This window comes from Macrotis lagotis, chromosome 8 (assembly GCF_037893015.1).
Source record: "Macrotis lagotis isolate mMagLag1 chromosome 8, bilby.v1.9.chrom.fasta, whole genome shotgun sequence".
Classification (NCBI taxonomy): Eukaryota; Metazoa; Chordata; class Mammalia; order Peramelemorphia; family Peramelidae; genus Macrotis; species Macrotis lagotis.
Window position 1 is genome coordinate 127,579,984 of NC_133665.1, and position 26,114 is coordinate 127,606,097.

Genomic DNA, 26,114 nt, shown 5'->3' on the forward strand with positions numbered 1-26,114 from the left:
CTTAATACAGGATTTTTTATTTTGATGGAATTGACTTCTTAAAAATTACTTTTTCAGACAGGAACTTTATTAACTCAAGTAATGTTAGCTTGATCAAAGATAATCCAACATGAATTAAATAGTCACCCATAAAGCCAATTTTCTCGTTGTCTTATAAACAGTAGACATGTCATATCTATTTGTTGTATTGAATTTAAGTGAACTGTTAAACTACTGTCACATTTCAGTTTTACAATAGCAATAGGTGATGAAGAAGTTTTGGACAAGCTCCTCAGGAAACTGCCATTGCCAAGGGAGTTTGAATTCACTAATCTTGCATGTTTACCAGGCCCATGGTGCTCTTTGGATTTTTGGCAATGCAAACATCAATGGGTTTGGAAATATAAGGCCATCCTGCTTACTTTCTTTCTTCCTCCTCCTTTTTTGGTTTCTGCAACCTGACTTCTCATGATCAGGAAGGAGTCAGACAAAAACGCATCTGAAATAAATTTATCACTTTCAGAGCAAAATACATTTACTCTTCTCTTGAAGCTGGTTGTTGCCAGAGTTGTTAGTGCAGAGTTTGAAGCCAAAAAGAAAATATTGACTCTTGCAACCATGGACCTTGATGCCCTGGCTAGGGGGACAGTGCTAGTCTTCAATACCTCTTTACTCTCCTCTCTATACTCCCTCCTCCACATCCACATACATCTGCAATGGAGCTGGTTGACTGATTAATTAGCCCCATTCCCCGATCCTGCCGATCTCCACCTTTAAGGGCAGTATGCAGTAGCAAAGAAAAAACTCTGGACTAGGAGATAGGTTATGGTGTTGGTATTGCTACTTAACTAGTTTTATTAAGAACGATTATCAATAGTTTTATATTAAATGTGTAATTGTGTAAACATTTAACCCAACCAAGTGATCATTAAAATAGGATTTAAAGAGCAGTGCTAGGGGAATCATCTGCAACCCGTTTTCTCTCACTTCAAAGAGCAGGAAACTGAGGCACAGGAAGGTTAAGTGATTTGCTCAGTGCTAAACAGGTAGTAAACATTAAGTGGGATTTGAACCCATATCCTCCGACTCCAGCATATTCTCACTGTACCACTTCCCTTAGATCAGAGAACCATAGGTCCGTAATTGAAAGAGACTTCAGAGGTCATCTAGTCCAACTTTTAAACATGATGGACTTTACACAATCATAGTTACCAGAGACAGGATATGAACCCAGGTCCTCACCACTTGCTTCTCTTCACAGTAAATGTTACTATATTATTAACATTCAAAGACTCTATTACAAGTTGTAAACTGGAATAATGGATCATGACTAGGTTAGGAAGTCCTGGATTTGAATTCTGCCATTATGCTTGCTAGTTGTGTGACCTTGGGCAAGTCATTTGCCTCCTCAGAGCTTCACTTTCCTCTTTTGTGGAATAAAGAAAATAATACTTATTTCATTGCATTTTCATGAGGATCATAGAAGATAATAAAAATAAAAGACTTTGTAAGCCTTCAAGTCCGAGATAAAGGTGCACTCTCATTTTCTCTGACAAGGAGATAGATAACCAGAACTCTAGAACTTAATCTTTAGGAGTTGCTGTGCTTAAAACTATCATCACCACACAGAAAGCCTGGTGACAAGAAACATATAAGTCCATCATTTGAGTCATATTTGAAGTCTGGTAGAGCTAAGTCAACTTCCTTTACATTTTTTTCATCAGTTCCCTTGCTATTCATGACCTTTTATTGTTCCATATGAATTTTGTTATTTTTTTCTAGCTTATAAAATAATTATTTTGTAATTTGATTGGTATTGCACTGAATGTGTAATTTAATTTGGGTAGAATTGTCATTTTATAACATTAACTCAATCTAACCATGAGCAATTGACATTTTTCCAATTATTTAGATCTGACTTTATTTGGGTGAGAAGTGTTTTATAATTGTGTTCATACAGTTTCTGGGTTTGTCTAGGGAGGTAGATTCTCAAGTATTTAATGTTGTCTACAGTTTCTTTAAATGGAATTTGTCTTTCTAGCTCTTGCTCTTGGACTTTGTTGTAAATATATACAAATGCTGATCATTTATGTGGGTCTATTTTATATCCTGCTACTTTGCTGAATTTGTTAATTGTTTCAAGGTGTTTTTTTTTAAGATGATTTTCTCAGGTTCTTGTAAGTATCATCTACATCATAGAATCTACAAAAAGTGAAAGCTTTGCTTCCCCATTGCCAATTCTGATTACTCCAATTTCTTTTTCTTCTCTGTTTGCTAGAGCTAACATTTCTAAAACTATATTGAATAGTAATGCTGATAATGTGCATTCTTGTTTCTCCCCTGGTCTTATTGGAAATGCTCCAAGTTTATCCCCCTTGCATATAATATTTGTTGGTTTTAGATAGAAAAATACTTATTATTTTAAGGAAATTCCATTTATTCATAAACTTTCTAGTGTTTTCAATAGGAAGGATGTATTTCATCAGACTTTTCCATCATCTATTGATAATTATATGATTTCTGTTGGTTTTGCTATTAATATGTTCAATTATATTGAGTGTTTTCATAATATTGAACCACTCCTGCCTACATGGTATAAATCCTACCTGATCATGGTGTATTATCCTAGTAATAACTTGCTGTAATCTCATTGCTAAAATTTTATTCAAGATTTTTGCATCTATGCTCGTTAGGAAGATATTGGTCTATAATTTTCTTTGTCTGTTTTGATTCCTCCTGGTTTAGGTATTAGCAGCATGTTGGTGTCATAAAAGGAATTTGGCAGATCTCTTCTTCTCCTATTTTTTAAATGCTTTCTGTAAAATAGGAAGTAATTCTTCCTTAAATGTTTGGTAGAATTCACATGTAAATTCATCTGGACCTGGAGACTTTTTTCTTAGGGAGTTTATTGGTGGTTTCTTCAATTTCTTTTTCTGAATTGGTCTCATTTAAGTGTGTTATTTCCTCTTCTGTTAATCTGGGAAGCATCTATTTTTGTAAATATTCATCCATTTCATTCAGCTTATCAAATTTATTGGCATATGGTTAGGCAAAGTAGCTCTGATTTATCTTTAATTTCTTCCTCACTGGTGGTTAGTTCACCCTTTTTTATTTTGGATCCTGGCAATTTGGTTATCTTCTTTCTCTTTTATTAAATCAGATTAACCAAAGATTTATCTATTTTCTTGGCTTTTTTCACAAAACCAACTCTTAGTTTTATTTAGTAGATAAATGATTTTCTTGCTTTCAATTTTATTTATCTCTCACTTGATTTTCAGAATTCCTAATTTGGTATTTAATTGGGGATCTATAATTTGTTCTTTTTCTAATTTTTTAAATTGCATAACTAATTCCTTGATTTATTATATTCATATAAGTATTTAGAGATATAAAGTTTCCCCTTAAAACTGCCTTGGCTGTTTTCCATAAATCATGGCATGATATTTCAATGTTATCATTTTCTTGGATAAAATTATTGATTATTTCTATGATTTGTTGTTTGCTCCACTCATTATTTAAAATTAAATCATTTAGTTTCCAATTAACTTTTGGTTTCTCTATGACCCTTTATTACATGTAATTTTTATTGTTTTGTGTTCTGAGAAGTATGTATTTATTATTTCTGCCTTTCTGCATTTGATTATAAGTGTTTTATGCCCTAGTACATGGTCAGTTTTGATATAGGTGCCATGAACTGCCTAGAAAAAGGTATATTATTTTCTATAACTATTAAATTTTCTTCAGATGTCTATCATATCTAAGTTTTCTAAGATTTCATTCACTTTCTTAACATCCTTCTTGTTTATTTTGTGGTTTTATTTAACTAGTCCTGAAAGAGGGAGGTTGAGATCCCCCATTATTAAAGTTTTGCTGTCTATGTCTCCTTGTAATTCACTCAATTTTTCCTCTAGGAATTTGGATTTTATACCAATTGGTACATACAAGTTTAATATTGCTATAGCTTCTTTATCTATGGTGCCTTTTAAGAAGATGTAGTTTCTTTCCTTATCCCTTTTAATGAGATCTAGTTTTCCTTTTGCTTTATCTGAGATTAGGATTGCTACCTCTGATTTTTTTTTAACTTCAACTGAAGCGTAGTATGTTTTACTGCATCTTTTTACCTTTACCCTGTGGGTATCACTCTGTTTCAAATGTTTTTCTTGTAAACAACATATTGTAGGATTCTTATTTTTAATCCAAGCTGCTATCCACTTCCAATTTATGGGTTAGTTCATCCCATTAACATTTACAGTTAAGATTACTAATTCTGTATTTCCCTCCATGCTACCTTTCCCCATTTATATTTTGCTTTTTTCCTTTCCTCTTATTCCTACTCACCAAAATTTTACTCCCATTCCCCTTTAACTTTTCTTTTAAAGTTTAACTTTCACTTTGTTTTCACTTATATCTTCATCTTCCCTTTTATCAATCCCTTCTTCCCTTAACTTTCCCTTCCCTCCTGCCCACTCCCCCCTTTCCCTGTAGAGTAAGATAGATTTTTAAACCCACAACCTGGTAGAACATGAAAGAATTTATAATCTTCTGACCTAGCCTTGAAGAACCCCATGATCACTTTCTAACCACAATGAGACACTGAAAAGAATACCTTGAGCCAGCTCATAAGAGCTAATTGTTAAATTTTCAGTGTTAGCATTTTTACCTCATAAATTGTCCATTGTTACAAATCTAGGTTTGGATTGTTTAGTTGATTGTCTAGACTTTAAAAAGTAATGGAGGGGCAGCTAGGTGGTGCAGTGGATAAAGCACTAGCCCTGGAGTCAGGAGTACCTGGGTTCAAATCCGGGCTCAGACACTTAATAATTACCTAGCTATGTGGCCTTGGGCAAGCCACTTAACCCCATTTGCCTTGCAAAAAAAAAAAAAAACTAACTAAAAAAAAGTAATGGAGAAAATTTTAATAATGCAAATGAAAAGTGTGATGTGCATATCCTCTTCCCCCAACCCCATTCCCTGAAAGTCAGCTGTTAAACATTTACCAACTGATAGTGAATACAAACTTAGCTGTAACAAACCTGTGATGCCCTCACATGTTTATGGCTGCACATTAGCTTCCCTGATGGACCTAGCTCTATGGTTGCACATGCAAGCCATAGTAAGTGTCACTGTCTACATGAATATGAGCAAGTTATGGGAGATAATTGCTGCACTCAAAATCAAATTGATGGGTTCAAATTCTACCTCCCGTCTTTATTAATAGAGCACAGTTATTAGGGTACCAAACCTAGAGTAAGGAAGATCTAAATTCAAGTCTAACCCCAGACACCTGATAGCTTTGTGAACCTGGGCAAGTCATGTAACCTTATCTGCCTCAGTTTCCTCATCTGTAAAATGAGCTGGAGAAGGAAATAGCAAACCATTTCAGTATCTTTGCCAAAAAAAAAACCCCAAATGGAGTCATTGAAACAACTGAATAAAAAAATACATTTACTAATTCTATGACCTTGAGCAAATTACTTAACTTCTCTGAACCTGTTTCCTTATATTCAAAATGAAGACAATCATATTATCTATTACCATTAATACTATGGTTAGACACGATTTCTGAAAGGGAGAGAAGACTAAGCATTCCTAACCAATGTTTTCTAATACTGGGTGCTCCTGTTATTGCATGTTCCAACATACTGAAGTGGGAGTATAAGTAGAGTTTTTGTTCTCCATTCCTACTTCTTTGCCTAGCACCACCATTGCCTAGCAACATTTTCTGGCATAAGACTTCTTCCATAAGTTTAAATCATCCTGTAACACACCAGCTTATAGGTGTTTAGAACCTTTCTCAAAGAGTACAGTAACTGGATTATAATCTTTCTCTCTTCCCCTACTTCTTCTTGGAAAGTTATCCATTGATATCCCCTCAGACACCCTAGACTCAATTAATCAACCTCCTTATTCAACATGTCCTGAACTTTTATCCCACTTCATCTACCTACAAGAAAGACCATGACAAATCTTACCAACTTTCTTGGTAGAAACCAAGATCAACGGATCTTGAAAATTCTTCTCTGGTGGCAAATTTCTATCCACTCTGAGGCTGAATTTTCATCAATTCATTCGAATACTTTTCTCTAGTCATATTCTCACAGTTCATCTTGCCTGATTGAAACTTCTGTCTCTCTCTCTCTCCAGAGTCTTGACCTAATGATTAGCCAGTTCAATTATGTATGCACTTCCTTCAATACCTTTCCCCCTTCTCCTTTTTTCCATTCATTTTTTATTAACCCTGGGGGTGGAGGGGGCAGCTACCTGGTGAAGAGGATAGAGCACTTGCCTTGGAATCAGGAGGATGGGAGCTTGAATCCTGCATCAGATGCTTGACACTTACTAGCTGTGTGACCTTGGGCAAGTTACTTAACCCTGATTACCTCGAATTCAGAACCACCTTCAGTACTCCTGAATCACCTCTGGCTTCTGATCCCAGATGACTCCAGAGGAGAAAGTGAGGCTAATGACTTAGCACAACACCCCCTCACACAAATACTATTCATGTTTGTCATAGCATCAGCTCCCTGATGCCACAGTTTTCTTTGAGAATGAAGGACAAACATCATCATCATCAACCCTGGTCACTCCCACTATTCACCTTCTGTACTCAGGCTTTCTGGATGCTTTAATACTGCTGGGGGAAATTGAACAATTATTCCAAATTATGAACTGACAAATTCTCAAAAAACTAATTTCGTTCCATTTCAACTTGTCTGTTAACAACAAATCTCACTGCTGTACAATAGACCTCTTATTTACTCTTTATTGACTCAACTGTTGGGTTTCCTAAAATATCTTTTCCAAAGCTCTTTTCCCTCACTCTCATTCTTATATTACACCCTCCCTAATTCCTCTCTGCAGAAAATGTGGCCTCCTGAGAAAATTGAGAAAATTCATGAACTTTCACTCTTCCCCTAATTCATACCTCAAAACCCCTTGATGTCATTCTCCATTTTCTCCTCCTTTGTTCCAGAATATGGGATTATATGGAATTGCCAAGGCCAATTCTTCTTAGATCTTTGATCCCATCTGTGGGTTCACTCTGCTTCCATCAATCCCTCTCTATTTTTCCACTCATCTTCATTCTCTCCCTACCTATGTGCTCCACAAATGTCCACAAGGCATACTCAACTTTTTCCCATATTTTAAAAAAATATTTCCCTTGGCCCTGCTAACCTTTCAAGTTATTACTAAGATCTCTCTTTTTCCTTTCACCACCAAACTCAGGGAGTGGAGGTGCAAATCATCTTCATTCTCTGCTTCTACTTGCACATCTCTCTCACTTTTTAACCCCTTGAAATCTGACTTTCAACTCCATCATATACTGAAACTGATTTCTCTAAGAGTAATCAACAGTCAATTCAACTTTTAAATTCAGTGGTCTTTTCTCATTCTCCTCTTTTCCTTCTACAACTTTTATATAGTTAACACCATGCCTCCCTTCCCCTTTAGCTTCCATGGTAACACTTTTTCCTGTATGTATCTGACCACTGGTTATTAGTTTTCTTCATCCTAAAACATAAATATCCACCAAGGTTCTGTCTTAAGTCTTCTTCTCCTCCATCTAACACTTCCACTAGTGAGCATTCATTAATTTTTATGTCTTCAATAATCATCTTTGCTCAGATGATTCACAAATATACATATTTAACACTAATCTCTCACTTAAAATTTTTAATTTTTTTTATTTAAGCCAATGGGGTTAAGTGATTTGCCCAAGGTTACACAGCTATTAAGAGTCTGAGGCTCTATTTGAACTCAGGTCCTTCTGACTCCTGGACCAGTGTTCTATCCATTGCAACACCTAGCTGCCCCCCTCTCTCCTCAACTTTAATCCCAAAGTTCAACTATATGTTGATCATCTCATGAATGTCTTGTAACATAAATTTTTCACATCTAAAGTAAAAATTGCCATCTCCTCCCTTGACTGCTCCTTCTCAAAATGACTTTATTTCTGTTGAGGGCATCATCATGCATCCAGTCATCAAAAGTCACAATCTTAGCATTATCATTGATTCTTCATAATGCCCTGTCCCCTTATTGAACCAGTTGTCAAGTTCTATTCATTTTAGCTCTATGACATCTCTCACATCTGTCCACTTCTCTCTATTCACTTTATCATTTCCCTTGGTCAAATTCTCATTAATCTCTCATTGAAACTATTGTAATAGTCACCCAATTCCCTTCACTATCATCTGTCTTCCACAGGACACCCAAATATTATACCTAAGAATCAACTCACTTATGTTACTATGCTACCCAAAAAATTCTTGATGCTGGGAAGGATTACAAATCTGGATCCTTTCTAGTATATCTTCAACTGATTTTTCTAGACATTTCACGTTACTCTCTTTGGTGAATTTTACCCTTCGGTATACAGGCTGCTCCAATTTAGTATTCACTCTCCCATCTCTATTTCTTAACATAGACTATCGCTCTTGAAATTCCTCCCTTCACACATCTGCCTCTAAGAATATCTTCATATATAGCTCATTTCAGGAAACACATCCTATGAGGAAACTTTTTCTGATGCCCCTCTTTGAGATTATGAAATCTCCCTTTCTCAAAGTAACCTTATATTTACTTATGGCCAGGCATTCAGCTGAACTGGCTATTTTGACATTTAAGCTTTTGGAAGTATCATTTACAACTTTGGTTATAAGGCTTTGGAGAAGAGGAGTTTCTTGAATTTTGTCCTTTTGTTCATTTTCCTTCCTTCTTTCTCTTCCCCCCCTTTCTCTCTTGCTTTCTCCCCCCCTCCTCTTTTCTCATCCTCAAAACATTAAATTAAGACTTTAAAGGAAAAAGAAAACATAAACATAAAGCCTAATGGGTACGTGGAGAGAGGTGAGTGGGAGGAATATTGCTTTGTCTAGACTACTTGTCACCCTCTCATATGCGTGGAATGCCCTCCCCACCCTAACTCCTGCTTACTGAAATCCTAGGCCACCATTGACTCACTAGATTATTGGTACTAGGAGGTACTAGGGACTTCTCATACCCCTCATTCAAATTCTGGGCTCAGATCCCATTTTCTACTTTTATTCTCTGCCAATGCAAAATTCTGGAGAAGTCAGAAATTTGATGCTTAGAAACTTTGTCATCAGGTCTCTACAATTACTAAAAGAAGAGTAGCTTGGGGCAGCTAGGTGGTACAGTGGATAGAGCACCAGCTCTGGAGTCAGGAATACCTAAATTAAAATCTTGCCTCAGACACAATAATTACCTAGCTGTGTGGCCTTGGGCAAGCCACTTAACCTCATTTGCCTTGCAAAAACCTAAAAAAAAAAAAAAAGAAAAGAGTAGCTTTTGCTACTTTGGATAATTCCCCTTCCTTTCTATGTCTGTGTCCTCATCTGTAAAATTAAGAAGTTCATATAGTGGGGGAAAGCCACAAAGTTTGGAATCAAGGAAGCTTGGATTAGTTTTGACTTTTGTTACATAATTACTTATGAGGGCAAATGTGTTCCCCTCTCTTGGTCTCATTTTATGATCTGTAAAATAAAGAGTTGAATTAGATTATCTCCAACATACCTTTTTAGATGATTCCATGGTACAACTAATCAAAAACTAATGTACGAAGTGCTTCAGAAGAAACAAATAAAAATAAAAAAAATTTCCCTGCCCTCATGGAGATTAGAATCTACTCCAGGAGATTTTTTATATGATTTTTCCCAGAACCAGACAAATACTCTGCTATTACTTCCTTAGGTCAACTCACCATTATCCCTCATGGAGACCCTTCCCTTTCTAGCATTCCTTTGTGTGTTCTTATTCCCCCATTAAAAAGTAAGCAACTTGCATTCAGGGAATACCTTATTTTCTTTTATTTATATCCCCAGAATTTAGCACAGTTCTTGAAATCTTCTATCTTCCTTTCTATCTTTCTCTATCTATATATCTCTCATCTATCCATCCATCTATCATCATCATCATCATCATCATCATCATCATCATCATCCTCCTCCATCTATCTATATCTCTCTATCTATCTGTTGATCTGGTTGTCTTAACAGGAGAGAAAGAATGAAATGGAAAAGGATAGAAAATGTACATATGAAGTGTGACTAGTACAGTTAAACCAGAGATCACTAATAGCTAGGAGACCTAAAAGATTGTCGAGAAATTTTACAGTTGGACATAAGGGTTAAAGGGATTGAAAGCAAAATGTCAGTGGCATGAACAAAGGTAGAAAACAACAGGTCCTATTCAGAGGTCAGCAGGTAGCCCAACTTGGTTGGTGTCTGCTGTGGAGGGAAGAAAATAGAAGGAAATATTATTGTAAATTGAAATATTCTAATCTTCAATCCACTGAAATTCTATTGCAATACCTATTTCTTTCCCTTCACCCCCACCCAAACCTTTTCTGCTATTGGTTGTTTTGAGTCTTATCACATCACTCTCGGCTTTCTTCCAGACCCCTCATCTTCTCATAGTCTCTCATCTGGCTATGCATGCAAGTTTTATTGTCCTTTCTTCATTTATTCAGTTTGCATGTCCATGCTGTTTAACTGGTTTTCCTCCAGCATTTGTATTAATTGTCTTTGTGTAAGCAATGAGAGACTATAGACTGGAATTGTTCTATCTTTTCTATGTTTTTGTTCCTAATCCCCTTTCTCTGATGTCTCATTTCTATTCCTCTTGCTTATTTCCTTTGCCAAGCATATGTCCACATTAAAAAATGCAATTTTCTACTTCAGGCTTCCCATCTATAGAATGAGAACTAATATATCACAGAGGGCTTTTAATTATCCTGTGTCCTCTAGCCTGCCTAAATGTTCACTAACACTTTAAAAAGATTCATCCAATTTTGTTCAAAGGATATTTTAAAATATCTATAGAAATTTAAATAGTGTGCTTTCTTTCTTTCTTTCTCTCCCTCCTCCTCTCAATTTAGGATGAACCACAAAAGGATCCTATATAATTGAAAAATCAAAGGGATATTGAGTCTTTTAAGAGGTATTAGCAATCTAGTTTCCCTTGGTTCTTGTGTAAAGTTTATAGTTGATATTCTCTATTTTTCTTTCTGAACCTCATTCTGTATAACTAGGGTGTGGTCTGTTTGTGTGTGTGTGTGTGTGTGTGTGTGTGTGTGTGTGTGTGTGTGTGTGTTGTAGTAGAACTATTCTGCCCTGAGCAAACCATACCCAGATTATTATCAGTTCTTGGTACCACAGGCATTCTTCTGTAACTTGTATGTGGATTTCCTCTAACCTTGACATACTACCACTACCCCAGGTTCAAGGTATTCTGTTACATTATGTTTCTGCAGTCCCTCAAAATTAGAGCTTAAAGCCCCCATCAATATGTTTACTTTTATTAGTCAGCTAGAGGATATCATTAATGTCATTAATTAATTAAAAGCACTTAATGAAATTAATTGCATGGGAAGAAAAGGAATAATAAGAAAATTTCTTTTTAATACCTTATATACCCTCTTTACTTAAGTACACCACCAATGAAAAAGGGTAAACCACACTAGGGAGCACATGGAAGGAAACATATGTGAAGAGAGGCATACATAGAGAATGTAGTGATGATGCAGGCATGAAGGAATGATTCATACCTTTAGTGCTATAGAGCCACCAATAAAAGTTCTGGTGATGTCATATGTTGCTTCTTTTGGACCTATTGACATGGTCATACAATCTGTGGCAGGAATATTACTATGATATTCTCTTCTGGGCACTGTTACCTGTTGCTACTTATGGTGCTCCACTAGTCCAATGCTTTGATATGTTGGCATGATATTATAGAATTTCCCTTTGTTTCTTTTTCTAAATTTCAATTTTTCCTATCTGCAAAATAGCTAATGCTTGTAGACTTGTCATGAAAAGTAAATAATACACATAAGCTTCATTAACCCTAATCCCCTCAATCCTGTAGGGAATTTGTGATCTGGGTACTTCCAAGAACTGTTCAAATTAAATACATCCATGCCTCCCTATTTGGTACTATTTCTCTGGTCATTCCATAAATTATATGGGTTGGGGTGGGGGGGGGTCAGTGTACTCAATGTCCTGTAATAAACGTGAGCTATTCATTAGTTATTCTTTGTTCTCATTACATACAACTCACTTCATATTCAGATCATATATCTCCTGGTTGATATTTTTTTGCCACTTATTGCAAACAAGTCATAATTGGTCATTGGTTGCAGTCAACTAGGGCCATTATGACTATCTCCAATGCCTTTTGGGTGAATCACAATTTTGATTTTCAAAAATTGCAAAGTTCCATGATTCATAGCTGCATAACATCACCAGCATATAGCTATTTAAAGACAGGCAACTGGGATCACTTAAAAAGTTATTCCATTTCACAAATGTAACCCAGAACTCAGCCTTCTCTGTTCCTTATATTTAATTCTGGATCCAACTCAGTATTTCTCTTTTGTACCTATCCAAGTTATGAGCTGATGGGCCAACTCAGTGAGCTGTTCATATATGAATAGCATAATTTGGACTATAACAATAATTGAAGTTGTTTACATAATTCTTTTAGAATTGCATTACCTCATTTGATCCTCACAATAACCTTATCAGAGAGTTCCCATATTTTTTATAATTCTACCTAACAAGTGAGAAAAACCAGACTAAAAATAGACTAAATGACTTACAAATCCAGGAAATCATAGTTTAGGATATAAACCAAACTTCTATTAGCCTAAATCCAATTCTTTCATAATTACTTGCTACCTTCATTTACTTGATTTACTCATTCTTATTTTGAAGACTATGTAGTATTCTAAGGCTTGGTACAATTTCAAATTACCATTTCCAAAGGAATTTTTTGTATTCATAAGATTTTAGAATCTATAAGGTAACCCTCCACTATTTGAACACTATGCAAGACATAATCTTTGACAATGGCAAACATCTCTGGAGAGATTACATCTTCAAATTTTATGGTCGATAGGATATATAGATAGTGCATTGTTAAGTAAAATTACTTATCAATCAATCTTTTATGATTTGAACATGTGCATAGGAGACTCATTTTTTTTGGATGGGACCATTAGTTACATTTTGTCCTCAATCAAATATCTTTATATAATCCACCAAAAAAGTTATTTTGTATTCTCTGTGACTTTCAGACAATTGTATGATAGGAAGATTTGATTTGCAGTAGACATAAACAAGAATAATCTGCCTGTTTTTTTTGTTATTTGGTCATTTCTCAGTCATGTCTGACTCTGTGACACTATATAGGGGTTTTTTTTTGCAAAGATACTAGAAAAGTTTGCCATTTCTAATTCCAGATGAAACAAACTGAGGCAAACAGGATTAAGTAACTTGCCCAAGATCATACAGCTTGTAAATTCCTGAGACCAGATTTGAACTAAGGAAGTTGAGTCTTCCTGACTCTAGGTCCAGTACTCTAGCCATTGCACCACCTAACTGCCCATTTACTTTACATATGTTCTTGTATAAAAGAAGCACCTCAATATATGTATAATTCTTCTATTTTATGATGAGTACATTGGAAAATGGATCAAGAGTTACTGATGGGTTCTTGATTACCTTTTATTGGATCATAAGTATTCTTTCCAAATGTTTTCCAAATCAATTTTTTTAAATTGTTCTCTGTTAGACATCTAGAAAATAATTTTTCAATGCCTTAAAATGTCACTGACTTTTCATTTTTTCTGTATATTCTTGGTCTAATCTAGCTATTATTCATACATATTGCTTCTTTAGTGTCACTTCTTTTAGTACTTCAGGGGCCATGTTATAGTCCAAATGGATTAATGATTAATTAGTTATTTTTTTACAGAATTTTTGATGTTTTTCTTTTTCTTTCTTGGTGCCGTTTTTTTAAATCTATTTTCCTGTTTCTTGCCCTATCACTTCCATCTTTAAATGTTCTTGAGATGATGTAGCTTAATTTGGGTCTCATGCCAAACTTTCTGCAAATTCCTTTTCCTTTCCATCACTTCTCACACTTTAGTGAAGTGATACTGTAATTGTCTTCTACCATCCTCTGCAAGGTTTTGTTTAAAAGTTTTTATTGTAAATCATTGTTGCCCTTGGTTACAATTTTCTGCATGTGGCAAGATGAGTAAGTATTTTCTGGCTGTTGTAGCTTCTGAGTTGTTTTGGCCTTCATGCTGTGGTGATTGCTTGGCAATTGTGCAAGAATTACAAATGGCCATATAAAAATCATCTATTATTATTCTAGGACAAATGGTCAGAACAATATAAGGGTTACTTTTGAGTCCATAATGGACTAAGTTCTCCTCAACAACTCCACTTGTGAAACTGTCATCATGGGTAATTATTTTATTTTTAGTCTTTGAATTCCACAAGAGCAAGAATTTTCTTTCTATACCAAGTGCTGGGATACTACTGCAACATCTACTACAATCTTGGTAGGATGACTTTAGATATCTCTTAGTCTAATGCATTAAATTTTCAAAATGCATTCAACCCAAGAGGTTATCAATGAGAAAATGTAATATAGGTACACATTAATAAAGATAGAATTCAAATTAGGTACCCTGATTCCAAATTCAATACTCTTTTCCACAGAAATATCACAGTGAGGATAGTGGTGTAATTTTGGGGGTTAGAACCACATGGCATTAATAACAAGCTCCTTAATGCGAAGTCAAGACTGGAGAAAGATAGTACAGTAGTGAATATTCTTCTATATATGAAAAGTTCACAGAATCTTGAACTATGATGATTCGCTTTTAAGCAAGATTATTTTAAGATTTCACTCATAGATGACTTTATCCAAATATTATAGACTTACATTCTCCAAAGTGAAAAATGGCAGACCATATGTCATATCCATATTCAGAACATGAGCATCTCTAGTTAGAGGTATAATCTAGTGAAATGGCACCTCACTAAAGGTCACAAGGTCCTGGAAAAAGAAAATGTTTTCTATTACTCAATGACTATTGGAAGATATTATGGCCTGATTAATAGTGTGCTGGCCTTGGAATCAGGAAAATCTTGTTCTGGATCCTATTTTAGACATTTACTAACTGTAGGACATTGTATTAATTGATTGCTTTTCTGACCCTCAGATTTCCCATCTGTACAATGAGAATAATAATGGAGCCTCTTTTATAGCATATTATGTCAATCAAATGAAATAATATCTATGCAGAATTTTGAAACCTTTAGAGTACTATATGAATGTCTATTATTAATAATATGATGGATAGAGAATTACCCTAAAAAGACCTGGACTAGGTCAATCAAGCAATCAATTAATTTGTCACATATACAAATATCTATACATAAACATATACATATATAGAGATATAAATATATATGGATAGATATGTATATAGAGATATAAATGTATAAAGAGATATAACTATATAGAGAGATATAAATATATATATATGTAAATGTATATGCATATGTATATGCATATGTTGATTCATGGCCTTCATTATTGAAGAAAACCAAAAAATGAGATCATTATTTTTGAGACAAACTACAATCTGAATGTGACTGATCAGACCAATGTGAGCTTGGAATGTTCTACCACAGGTCAGGCACAAAGACTCTATGTGAGTACCCGAGGTGATTATTCTAAACTTACAGATGTCATGTTTCCTTTGAGTTGCTTCCATTCTGCCTTCCTCAGAAAGCGCAGCACCCTCCCTGAGGAGGACACGCCATGCTGGTAGTTCTGTGCCAGTGTCTCCCATGCTGTACAATCAATTCTAAAGAGCCTAAGAGAGACTTTCAGGGTGTCACAGTGTCACTTCTTCTGACCCCCATTTGTGAGCAATTGCCCTGATTGAGTTCTCCATAAAATAGTCTTCTTGGAAAGCATACCTCTGGCATTCTAACAACATTCCTAGCCCATCATAGTTGCATTCTATGTAGTAATGTTGGAATGTTAGACAGTTAAACTAGAGAAAGGACCTCAGTGTCTGGCATCTTCTCCTGCTAGGTGATCTTCAGAATCTTCCTAAGACAATTTAAATGGAAGCGATTCAGTTTCCTGACATGACACTGGTAGATTGTGCAGGTTTCTTTGGCATACTACAATTAGGTCAGCACATAGTCTCTATAGACTTTCAATTTGGTAGTCAGTTTAATACCTCTTGTCTCCCAATCCTTTTGGAACCTCCCAAATACTGATGTGGCTCTGGCGATGCATGTGTCAATCTCATTGTTAATGTGTACCTCCTTGGAAAGGATATTGCCAAGGTAAATGAACTTGTCCACAGTACTTAAAACTTCTCCATTTTCTGTAATCAATGGTTCACATGTGGATGGTGTGATACTGGCTGATGGAGCAACTGGGTTTTCTTGCTAATTACTGTTAGGGCAAAATTAATACAAGCAACAAAGAATTGATCCATATTTTGTTGCAACTCAGCTTCAGAGTCTGCATTGAGAGGACAATCAACTGCAAACAAAAGATCTTGCACCAATATTCCTCCACTTTGGTCTTGGCTTATGGCCTTTTCAAGTTGAAGAATTTACCATCAGTGTGGTATTTGACCTTGAGGCCATGTTCATCCTCAGTGAAGGCATTTGATAACATGACTAAAAACATCATGGTAAAAAGCATGGGAGCAAAGACACAGCCTTGTTTCACTCCATAGATGACTGGGAAATTTCAAGAGCATCATCCACTATCCAGAACCCAGGCAAGCATGCTGTCATGAAATTGATGTACAAGACTGATGAACTTCTCTGGGAAACCAAATTTTGACATAATTTTCCATAAATCCTCATGACTGATGGAATCAAAACCTTGGTCATATCTACAAATGCTTTGTTCTGGCATTTTTCCTTGAGTTTCTGGGTGGTAACACCATATCAACTGTTCTTTGGCCCTTTCTGAAGCCACACTGACTCTCAGGGGAGGTGACCATCTTCTAGGTGAAGGATCAGCCTCTTGAGGACCATGGAAAGAATTTTACTAGCAATGACTAAAAGAGAATACCCTGTGAATATCACAAGACAATCTATTCCCTTCACCTTTATAGAGATGGACATTGGAGGCATCCATGAACTCCTGGGGGCATAACCTCTTCATGTCATATAGTCTGGAAAATTTCAGTCAATTTTTGGATGAGCATTGGGCTCTCCCACCATATAGATCTGAGCTGGAATAGAATAAGCACCAGGCACTTTGCTACTTGAAAGAAATAATGGAATTCAAAACCTTTTCTTCACTTGGAACTTCAGCTAGGGAGTGATTGACTTCAACTTGAGGTAAATGGTTCATGACTTCTGCATTGATTGATGATGATCCATGAAGAACACTATGGAAGTGTTCAGCCCATATCTCTAGGATCATGTTCTTATCATTAATCAGTTTGACTGCATCAGCACTGAGTAGTTGAGATGCACTATAAATAGCCTTCAGGGAATCATAAAAGAACTTTAATAAAATTGAATTACATCTGTCTTCTTACTGAACCAAGCATCCTACATCTCTCTAAGCTTTGTTTGTACTTTACTTTTGATGGAATTAAATGTTGCCTTCTAAGAAATGGATGAATTATTTTGCTGGAAAACCCTCTGGAGTTCTCGTTTTTGATTTAACAGCTTTTATATTTCCCCATCATTTTCATCAAACCAGTCTTGATGTTTCCAAGCTTTCTGACCCAGGTGCACAACTGTATGTTGGCCCAGTTTTCCCTCTAAGTTAGCAACAAACTGTTCCCACCCAAAAAAGACATTAATCTCTTGGCATTCATTCTTCTAGGAGTCATTTTGACTTGGGGTTCCAGCTTCAGTTGAATGTGAATAATGAACTTGAAGAGGATGAGCCTATGATCAGTCTAGCACTCTGTACCACATGTTGCCTTAGGTACTTGCTTTAGCTGCTTTTATGGACATTGGAACAAAGTATTCTAATCTGCCCATTCCACCAGTGGAAGACTTTACATGCTTGGAGTAAAGATCCCGTCCCCCAACTCATGGATGGGTTTGAGATCCCTCAGTTGCACTTAACCTAGTTTAGCCCATCTGCCAAAATGGTTTACCAGGGTATAGCCAGTGTGTATGTTACAGCTTCTTGGAGCCACAGGTGAAAGTTAGAAAGCTCAGGTTGACATTAAAGGTGGAAATCAGCCCTGAAAAGGTCTCAGCAGCCTTCACACCAGAGGTACTAGTCTTCTTTGAACACACCTTCACTCCTATACATACATACATATACACACATATACATATCAATTGATTTTTAAGAATTGATACAAGATAATTTGGAGGAGAATCTTCAGCAACTTGGGGTTGTGTAGTCAGGAAAGGCTTAACATAAAAAATGACATTTGAGTTGACTCTCAGAGGAAAAGAATTTTAAAATACAGAAATGGAATGGGGTATACATTTAAGGAATAGATGCCAGCTAGTACAGTGAAAGAAAATAAATTAAATGCCATATATGAGGAACTACTAGTAATAAGGCCAATTTCACCAGATCATACAATCTGAATGAAAAGAAGCAATGTATAGGAATACTGGAAAGATGAAAGGGGGCCAGGTTGTAAAGACTTTTATAGAGGATTTTATATTTGAAACTAGAGATATTATGTAGACTGGATTTTATTGAATAGGGGATGTCATAGTCTGATGTGCCTTAGGAAAATCAGTTTGAAATCTATAGGGAGCATGGAGAGACTTAAAAATGGGCATTCAATTAGAAACCTTTTGTAAAAGTCCAGACAATAGGACCTGATCTATTGTGAGTAGAGGGAAGGAAATGAATGAGAAAAAATATTAGAGAAGTAGAATCTATAAAATCTGACAACTATTGAAAGTGAATGAAGAGTTAAGGGTGATATCAAGTTGTGAAATTTGGTGACTAGAGGGATTGTGATACCCTAGATAGAAATAGGGAATTTTGGAATGGGGTTGAATTATGGGAGGAAAAGATAGCTCTGATTTGGACATATTTATTGAGCATGAAATTAATGTGGGATAGACCTTTAGGATAAAATGTCCAATAGGCAATTAATGCTATAAGTAAAGAGATTTTATATAGATTTATAAACTGAAAATCATTAGCATAGAAATGAAAATGAGGACGCCACTAAGGAAGAGAGTGGGGTTAGAAGAGATCCCAAAATAGATCCTCAGAACAGGAGACCTACAATTAGGGGAATATGATATGGATGATAATCCCACAAATTAGGCACAGGAGAAGACAGAAGTAGAAGGAATTTCCCAGGTAAGTGTAGAGGCATCAAAATTACAGAAGGAAGAATATCCAGGAGGAAAGATTGGCTTGCATAATTTCAAATGTAACAGACAAATCAAGAAAGATAAAATTACATAGTATTTGACTTAAATTTAATTGATTTCAATTTGATTTCAATCATTGACAACTTTGGGGAGAGTAGTGCTAGGTGAGTGATGAAATCAGGAGACAGATCTCAAAGATTTAAGGTGTGAACAAATGAGAAGAGAGAAAATGAAGGCAGCAATGATAGACAGTTTTATTTTAAGAGAATAGGAAATCACAAGTGAGAAAAGTGACCAGATCCTTTCCTGGGGAAAATTTCTTATGCAGCTATTTCAGAATTAATTGGAAGTCAGTAAAAGAGATAAGAAGGAAACTACATCCTCCTAAAAGGTACCAGAGAAAATGAAGTAATTTCTATACTAAACATGAATGCACCAAATGACATAACATCCAAATTCTTGGAGGAGAAGCTAAATAAGTTACAGAAAGACAGAGCAAAGCTACTGGTGGGGGACCTCAACTTCCCTCTCTCAGAATTAGATAAACCTAAACCATAAAATAAACAAGAAGGAGCTTAAGGAGGTGAACAGAATGTTAGAAAAGTTAAATATAATAGATATCTGCAGGAAATTAATTGGGTATATAAAGGAATATATATTTTTTTCTGTGGGACATGGCACTTACACAAAAATTGAACATGTATTAGTCTATAAAACCTTCATAATCAAATGCAGAAAGACAGAAATATTAAATTCATCTTTTTTTCAGACCATGATGCAATAAAAATCATGTGCAATAAAGGGTTATGGAAAGACACACCTAAAATTAGTTGGAAATTAAATAACCTAATTTTAAAGAATGAGTGGATCAAACAACAAATAATAGAAATAATTAGTAACTTCATCCAAGACAATGACCAAAAAAGGAGACAACATACCAAAACCTGTGGGATTCAGTCAAAGCAGTTATTAGGAGTAATATTATATATCTCTAAATGCTTACATGAATAAAATAGAGAAAGAGGAGATCAATGAATTGGGCATGCAACTAAAAAAGGTTAGAGAAAGAAAAATTTTAAATTCCCAATTAAATACCCAATTAGAAATTTTGAAAATCAAAAGAGAAATTAAGAAAATTAAAATTAAGAAAATTATTGCACAACTAAATAAAACTAAAAGTTGATTTTATTTTTAAAAATCAATTAAATTGGCTAATTTGATTTAAAAAAGAAAGAAGAAAACCAAATTATGAGTATTAAAAATGAAAAGGATTGATTCACTACAAATGAGGAGGAAATTAAAGTAACAATTTGGTGTTATTTTGCCCAACTATATACCAATAAACGTGACAATATAAGTGAAATGTACAAATATTTACAAAATAGAAACTACCCAGGTCAAAAAGAAATTAAATTCTTAAAAAATCTTTTCTCAGAAAAAGGAATTTAAAAGCCATCAATGAACTTCCTAAGAAAAAAATCTCCAGGTCCAGATGGATTCACAAGTCAAGTCTACCAAACATTCAAGGAGCAATTCATTCTAATTCTATATTTGAAAGAGTAAGGAAGCAGGAGTTCTGCCAATTCCTTCTATGACACCAATATGGTATCAGTACCTAAACTAGGTTGAGTCAAAACAGAAAAAGAAAATCATAGACCAATTTCCCTAATGAATATGGATACAAAAATTTAAAATAAAAATCAGCAAAGTCATTAGAGCAAGTCATCACTAGGATGCACTATGTTCAAGTAGTATTTATACCAGGAATGCAAGACGGGTTCAATATTAGGAAAACTATCAGTATAATTGACCATATCCATAACAAACCTAACAGAAATCATATCATTATTTTAATAGATTCCAAAAAATCTTTTGACAACATACAGGACTCATTCTTATTAAAAGTACTAGAGAAAATAGAAATAAATAAGGCCCCTTAAAACAATAAGCAATATCTATCTAAACCATCAACATGCATTATATGTAATGGGCGACTGGAAGCATTCCCAATAAAATCAGGGTAATACAAGGATGTCCATATATCACTACTTATATAATATAAACTATATTAGAACTGTTAGCCTTAGCAATAAGAGTAGAAAAAGAAATTGAAGGAATTATAATAGGTGATAAAGAAACAGAACTCTCACTTTTTGCAGATGGTTTGATATTATACCTAGAGAACCTAGAAAATTGACTTAAAAAGCTACTTGCAACAATTAACAATTTTAGCAAAGTTGGAAGAGACAAATAAACCCACAAAAATAATCAGCATTTCTATATATTACTAGTAAGACACAACAGCAAGAGAACGAGAAATTTCATTCAAAGTAATGGTAAACAACACAAAATATTTGGGAGTCTACCTCCCAAGGCAAATTCAGAAATATATGAAAACAACTATAAACCACTATTCACACAAATAAAATTAGATTTAAATAACTGGGTAAGTGCCATATCAATCATATTTCCAAAAGATTACTCCATTGATCTAGGGAAAATAGTAACTAAATTAATATGGAGGAACAAAAGGTCAAGATATCAAGGGAATTAATAAAAAATATAAAGGAAGAAGACCTAGTCATAACAAATCTAAAATTATATTATAAAGCATCAGTCATCAAAGCTAGAAGCAAAAGAAACAGTAGTAAATGACTGGAGTAAACTGCTGTTTGATAAACTCAAAGATTCTGACCTCTGGGATTAAGAACTCTTTTTTTTTTATAAAAAATGCTAGAAAACTGGAAGATAGCACTGCAGAAACTTAGACCAACATCTCATACCCTATACCTTTAATTTATTAAGGTCAAAATGGGCACAAGATTTGGACATCAAAGGACTTATGATTAGGAGAACAAGGAATAGTTTATCTATCCTATCTATGAAATGGGAAGTAGTTTATGGTCAAAGAAGAGTCAGAGAATATTACAAAAGAAAAAAAATGGATAATTTTGATTACATTTAATTGAAAAGTTTTTGCACAAACAAAACCAATGCAACCAAGATTAAATAGAATGTATTCAATTGGGAAGCAATTTTTTCAGCTAGTGTTTCCTGACAAAGGACTCATTTCTAAACTATATAGAGAACTAAGTCAAATTTATAAGCCAACAAGTCATTCCCCAATTGATAAATGATCAGAGGATATGGAAACACAATTCTAAGAAGAAATTAAAGCTATCTTTAGTTATATGAAAACTTATTCTAAATGATTAATTAAAATAACTCTGAGGTACCACCTCACCCCTATCAGATTGGCAAATATGACCAAAAAAGAAAATGATCAATGTTGGCGGGGGGGGGGAACTGGGATACTAATGCATTGTTGGTGGAGTTGAGAACTGATCCAATCTTTTGGAGAGCAATTTGTAATTATATCCAAAGAGCAACAAAATAGTGCATACCCTTTGATCCAACAATACAATTACCATGTCTGTATCCCAAACAAATCATGAAAAAAGATGAAAAACCCTCATTTACAAAAAATATTTGTAGCAGCTCTTTTCATAGGGGCAAAGAACTGGAAAACGAGCAGATGTCCATCAATTGGAGAATGTCTGAACAAATTATGGCACATGTATGTGATAACACATTATTGTTCTATAAGAAATCATGAGGGATGGGTCTTTGGAAAAACCTGGAAAGACTTACATGAACCATTGCTGAGTAAAATGAGCAGAACAATTATACACACTAACAACAACAGTAGGTGGATTAAGTATAATGGACTTATTCATTTCAGCAGTAAAATAATCAAAGACAATTCTAAATGATTTGTGATAGAAAATACCATCCATATTCAGAAAGAGAACTGTATAATTTAAATGCAATCCAAAAGCTTACTGTCTTCAATTTTTAAAAATTGTCATTTGTGTTGTCATTTTTTTCCTCTTTAATGTTTTTTCTTCTGTTTGGATTTTATTCTTCTTTCACAATATGATTATTAGAGTTTTTAGCATAATTACACATGTAGGGCCTATATTAGATTTTCTCTGTCAATGGAAGGGGAAAGGGAGGGAGAAAAATGTAAACTCAAAATATCACAAAAAATGATTTGTGAAAACTACCATTGCATGCTGTTGGAAAAAACAAATAAAATATATTTTTTTAATTTTTAAAAAAATTAATTGAAGAGGGGGCAGCTAGGTGGCACAGTGGATAGAACACCAGTCCTGAAGTCAGAAGATCTGAGTTCAAATCCATCCTCAGACACTTAATAATTACCTAGCTGTGTGACTTTGGGCAAGTCACATTAATCTCATTGCCTTAAATTTTAAAAAATTAATTAATTAGAGAGGAGAAAGTCAATGTCTCACTCTTTTTCTTTACCCTTTTTCCAAGATGGTTTGAGCTGTGTTCCATCTACTGACAAAGCCCAACCCAGGGAAGATTTTATGCTCAGGTCTTCCCTTGACCTCTTTCCCCCAAAAAAAGTTCCTTTCCTATGTTCACTTCATAACATGAAACATGTGCAGGAATTTCAGAGCAAATAAATCAATTCCCTAGGAATTTTGAAGAGAGCCGTTTGAATTGAATAATGAGATCACAAGTCAGCCTGAAGGGGATTAAGAAATGAGTGTCAAGAGGGGAAATGGCAGCAATTTAATTTACAAAGTTTTTGTAGGAGTTTGACTAAGAAAAAGAAGAGAAATATAAGATGATAATTTGAAGGGATGGCTCCTTGGCCCACCACTAAATTTCTGGATCAGTCTCTTAACCTCTTAATGCTCCAGAAAGCTCTTTAAAACTACAAATTGGAGAAAAGGTGATAATTTGCACTTGTAGAGGAAATTCTTCACCTGAAACTTCATACACTGATGAAATCAGAGGTCTAGCTATAATAGAAGGAAGAAATAGTAGAAAAAGCAGTAAGGAGAATACTAATGCAAGCAGTAGTAGTGGATGTATTGGCTATAGTGGAAGTAGTAGTAGCAAAAACAATGAAGCAGCAAGAGGTAGTAAGAGAAATTCATTTTAAATAACTATAGATAATCTAAAATACTTGGAAGTCTACCTGCCAAGATATATCCAAGAACTATATGAACACAAACACTTTTCACACAAACTAAGTAACAGCCAAACAATTGCAAAAACAATTTCTCCTGGGTAGGTCAAACTAAGATAATAAAAATTACAATTCTACCTAAATCAATTCACTTATTCAGTGTCATACTAATCAAACCACCAGAAATTATTTTACAGAGCTAAAAATAATAATAACAAAATTAATTTGGAAGAGCAAGAGATCAATAACATCAAAGGAATTAATGAAAAATGCAAAGGAAGATGGCTTAGCAGTAGTAGATATAAAATTATATATATATAATATATTGCTGCTATGTATATAGCAGCAATCATCAGAATTACTTGGAACTAGCTAAGAAATGGAGTGTTGGGTCAGTGGAATAGATTAGGTACACAAGACATGATAGTAAATTACTATAGTAATCTGTTTGTTAAACCCAAAGACTGACTTCTGACATAGGAACTCACTATCTGACAAAAACTGCTAGAAAAACTAGAAAATAGCAATGAAGCTGCAGGAAAGGTAATCATTCCTTACAGCCTACTGTGTGCAAAACAGTATATACAATATAATGTGTAAGTCCTGCTTCAGCTACAAAGATGAACAAGTCTTTCAAAACCACCCCTCTACTCTTGTCCTCCTCCTTACCTCACCAGAATTGAGACTCACATTCCTGGAATCCTGGGTTACTAGGAACCATTTGTCAGTCCCCCACTTCTCAGTCATCACCAAAAAAATCCAGGCTCCACCCTTGTCCTTTTTCTCCTTCCCTTCTCATTGAACTGAGTTGCCAATTCTAAAATCCTTTCTCCCAAAGGTGAATGTTCTTTTGTCTTGACCAGGACCAGGTGATGATGCCCCATCTGACCTCAAACCATATTCTACAGATACCCTTAGTCACTCCCCCTCTACTTCCAAACTTTTGTTCACCTATATATTTTGCCTTCCCTTATTAAAATGTAAATTCCTTGAGGGCAGAAACTGACTTTCACATCCCCATTGCTTAGCACTTAACTTTTTTTTTCATTCATTAATTCATGAACACACACACACACACAACACACACACTTAAGTCATGATACTTGTGCTGAAAGAGTTTATAATAGAAGGAAATAAGACAAATAGGCAAATAATGACATATAGCACAGGGAAGATTATATTTCATGATTTATGGAACTACTTCAGTATGTGTGGAATGAGGAATAGATTGGAAAGGATTCATAAATGCAGCAATTACTCACTTGTACAAACACGTAGAGGATGAGCTGTTGTTGCCCTTGAGTCATATCACTCATGTGTTTTGAGGGAAGACAAGTATATGTATCATTCCCAAGAGCTTAGTCACATCTATCTTTCTGGGATATAGATGTATTAAATGAAAACCAAATAAGTTTTTATTCTGGTCCTGGAAAGGGGGACACCATATTGCCCTTTAGTCATCGGTAGAATGAACAAGAATGAGCATCTTTACTTGAACCTTAAGCTCTAAAACTTCAGAAGACCTTTCTATTTGATGGAAGTGTTACAAGGGGAGCTAATGAAAATGAAGTCCAATTCCTCATCTATAAAAGAAGAGGGTTTGATGAAGTGATAATGAAGACTTTCCATATCTAATACTTTATTTTTTCATATTTATTTTATTTTAAAATTATGGAATAAAATGAACAATTCCATAGTATAGTAAAAAATGATTGCATATGAAATCGCAAATCTATAATATATAACTTATTATTCCATTTAAAACATAGAATAATATTATCATGTAAATTTCTTTATTTCCTTCCTTTCTATCCTCATCCCCACCCAATCCTAGGGATGGCTATCATTAGATGCATACTGCTATGCATGTCTATGATAGCTGTTCAGTGTCTTTAAAAGCTATCACTGTGTAAAAGAAATGATTGCAATAACTGTAGACATGCAGTAGATTAAAAAGT